The sequence below is a fragment of the Peromyscus leucopus genome, chromosome 23 (genome assembly GCF_004664715.2).
Source record: "Peromyscus leucopus breed LL Stock chromosome 23, UCI_PerLeu_2.1, whole genome shotgun sequence".
Taxonomy (NCBI): domain Eukaryota; kingdom Metazoa; phylum Chordata; class Mammalia; order Rodentia; family Cricetidae; genus Peromyscus; species Peromyscus leucopus.
In genome coordinates, this window is record NC_051082.1 from 16,650,702 (window position 1) to 16,654,592 (window position 3,891).

A 3,891-nucleotide genomic window follows, 5' to 3' on the forward strand; every position below is an offset into this window, starting at 1 on the left:
CAGAGGGCCAGCTCTAAGAAGGAGATGAGCAAGAGTTTCAGCAAATACCTGAAATTCTAGCCAGGGGCCAAGAGCTGAGGCAGGGGGACTGAGAGTTTGAGGTTAATCCAGACTGTAGGTGTGGTAGCATAGCCCTACAATTCCAGCATTCGGGAGGCAGAGGAAGGAGTTCTCAAAATTAGAGGCTAATCTGGGTTACATAGTGTCTTAGTTGAGATTTCTATTGCTGTGAATAGACACCATGACCATGGCGACTCTTATGAAGGAAAACATTTCATTGGGGCTGGCTTACAGTTTCAGAAGTTTGGTTTATTATCATCATGGCGAGAAGCCTGGTGGCATGCAGGCAGACATGGTGCTGGAGAAGGAGCTGAGAGTTCTTCATCTTGATCCTCAGCAGCAGGAGAGACTGCGTCACTAGGCCTGGCTTGAGCATAATATGAGATCTCAAAGCCCAGCTCCTCAGTGACACACTTCCTCCAACAAGGCCACATCACGCCACCTCAAAAATAACAAAAGCCACACCACTTCAACAAAGCCACACCTACTCCAACAAAGCCACACCCACTCAAACAAGACCACACCCACTCCAACAACCCACCACCCCCCCCCCCCCCCCCACCCACACCTACTCCAACAAGGCCACACCTCCTAATAGCGCCACTCCCTGCGGGCCAAGCATTCAAACACAGGAGTCTGTGGGGGCCGTTCCTATTCAAACCACCATGCATAGTGAGACCCTGTTTTCATAAATTAACAAATCGAAGAGGGAGCTAGTGTGTGGATGCCCACATGCAAGCTCAGACACAAGACTTTGGCCTGTGCCTGTCAGCCCCTCAGGACTGCCCAGCCATTCTGTCTTCAGTTGGTTTAGTTTGTGTGTGTGAGCATATTGCACACACACACACACACACACACACACACACACACACGCACACACACACACACACGCACACGCACGCACACACACACGCACACGCACGTGCCTTGGATTTTCGTGTGTTTGTGCCGGCACACGTGTAATGGCACCCATGTGGGGGTCACGGACAACCTTGGGGGGGCGGTCTTCACCTCCCACCTTGTTTGGACAGGGCCCTTTGTTCATTGCTTTGTACACCAGGCTAATGGTCCAACAAGTCTCTCTGCCTCCCATCTCCAGCATGGCATGCTGGGATTACAGATGTGGCATGCTGGGATTACAGACATGCAAGTGTCTGGCTTTGATGTGTGTCCTGGAGGTTGGAAACCCTGGGCTTGCAGGACAGGGGCTTTACTACATAAAGTGTAAGTCCCATTTTATCTTTCCAAGGTGTTTTTTTTCTTTCTTTTGTTTCTTCTGTCTTTATGAAGCCACCTCTTTACACAGGCCTTGGTGGAGATGGTGGTGCCGCACCAGCAGGTCTAAATCATGGTGGGGGTGTTCGGTTCTTCAAAGGCCTCACAGGATGGACTCCTGACTACCTTGCTCTGAATAGCACAGCTCACACAGTAATGCGGCTTGACACAGGGTTTGGGAAGCACATAAGTATCGAAGACATTTGCTTTGGATATGTCCCTGACGGCAGCGGCCTCTACAATGTTCCGAATGACGAACTTCTTAATGGCCTTGTCCTTGGCCACGCACCGGACACAGTTCTTGCAGTGAATTGGCTGCACGTGACCACGGCCCTTTTTGGCCCTTTTTCCTTTTTTTTTTTTTTTTTTTTGTTTTGTTTTGTTTTGTTTTGGGTGTTCTTGGAGCCAAGACCCGAAATAGCTATTTTTGTTTTGTTTTTGTTTTTGTTTTTCGAGACAGGGTTTCTCTGTGTAGCTTTGCGCCTTTCCTGGAACTCACTCTGTAGCCTAGGCTGGCCTCGAACTCACAGAGATCTGCTTGCCTCTTTCTCCCGAGTGCTGGAATTAAAGCGTGTGCCACCACCGCCTGTTTTTTTTTTTTTTTAAGATTTATTTATTTATGTATATGAGTGCTCTTCTTCCTGTATGTCTGTCTGCATGCAGAAGAGGCATCCGTTATAGATGCTTCTGAGAATTGAACCAGATCCTCTGGAAGAGCAACTACTGCTCTTAACCACTGAGCATCTCTTCAGCTCCCTTTCTTTCTTTCTTTCTTTCTTTTTAATTAACTTTTATTTTATTTTATTTTTGGTTTTTCGAGACAGGGTTTCTTGTATGTAGCTTTGTGCCTTTCCTGGAACTCACTCTGTAGCCCAGGCTGGCCTCGAACTCACAGAGATCTTCCTGGCTCTGCCTCCCGAGTGCTGGATTAAAGGCGTGTGCCACCACCGCCTGCTTAATTAACTTTATTTTATGTGCATTGGCGTGAAGGTGTCAGATCCCCTGGAAGTGAAGTGACAGAGAGTGGTGAGCTGCCATGTGGGTGCTGGGAATTGAACCCAGATCCTCTGGAAGAGCAGCCAGTGCTCTTAACCACTGAGCCATCTTTCCAGCCTCCCACCACCACCCCCCTTTTTGGATACAGAATTTCTCTGTGTAGCTCTGGATGTCCTGGAACTCGCTCTGCAGACCAGGCTGGCCTCGAACTCACAGAGATCCGTCTGCCTCTGTCTCCCGAGTGCTGGAATTAAAGGCTACCTCTAGCTATCCTTGCTATGGCGATATTCTCTTCCCAATCCAGAAAACCACCACTCTTGTCCTGGCTGCCTTTTCCCCAGCACCCTAGAGCCTGTGATGGCCAGGCAGGGCTGTGTGCTTCACATTTGAGTGGTCACCACCCACAGAACAGCTAGGCCAGGGGAGCATGCTGGGTCACAGGGCACAAAAAGAGCGCCCTGGGATCAGGACCTGCCCTTGTCCTGTGAAGCAGCTAGCTAGCAGCAGAGTTCAGTTTCCCTCCTGAGGCAAGAGCTGTTCCCCTGGCACCTGGCTGAGACATAGGGCTGGCACTTGGTGGAAGCAGGTTCAAAGCCTGTCTCTGCAAGCCAGGTACACTTTCCCCAGCTTGGATGCAGCGCTGTCTCTTTGGGAGATGAGGTCATGCCAAGTGGGTCCTTGAATGCTCACACACAAGGTCCATGGCTGGGCCATGTTGTTTCCCAGCAGGCTGGGGGACATGGGATGCATCAGCCCTGTGTCTCCCTGATCCCAGCCTATGCAGATAAGCACGTGACTGTCTCACCAAAACCTTAGAATGATACCTGAGTAAACGCTCCCAGGGGAAGCAATCCTGCTCCCTTTGTGACCTTCTAAAGAGAAGATCCAGTTACATCCTGTCCCAACACTCCGACTCCACACCCTTCTCCCAGTCCCGCATCCAGCAACCCTGGCACCCTCGCATACACTCTGCTCCCCCCCCCCTTCTAATGCTCCTCGTGAGAAAAGACCTCAGGGTTTCCATGGCAACGTCTCCATGCTTCAGCTCCAGGCAGTCTGAAGCCACAGCGATGGCCACCGTGCTTCCTGTTTCATTTCAACCCAACCTGAGTCGCTTGCTTTTTCACGGGCCTCAATAGGAGGGAGAGAAGAGAGAAAGAGGAGCCGAGGAAGGTAGGGCCCGGCGGCACCTGGAGCCAGAGAGGCTTTGTGAAGCCATGGTATCTTAACTGCCATCTGCAAGACAAGAAGGAGCAGGGTTGACATGGTCCCTGGGGGCCCTCTGGGTTTTGCCAGCCCTCTGAAAACCCCAAGGTCTGGGGTCTGACGCAAAGGCCAAGTGTCCTTCTAAAAGTCCCTCAAGCGGCTTTGGTTCCCTCCTAAGCCAGGCCACGGTGCCACCCAGTCAGCCCCTACACCTGTGAGTCACTGGCCCCCAGGAGTTGAAGGTTGAGGGTGGTACACGTGTACACACACACACACACACACACACACACACACACACACAGAGGCTGTCTGGCTCCTGTCTGGCTCCGTACATCTTTCCCTCAAGGTAACTAC

At 51.3% G+C, this 3,891-nt stretch overlaps 1 pseudogene; it reads right to left on the minus strand.

Annotated features, from left to right (window-relative positions):
• Nucleotides 1-1,358: 1,358 nt before the first annotated feature.
• Nucleotides 1,359-1,695, minus strand: LOC114710204 (annotated as a pseudogene).
• Nucleotides 1,696-3,891: the final 2,196 nt, after the last annotated feature.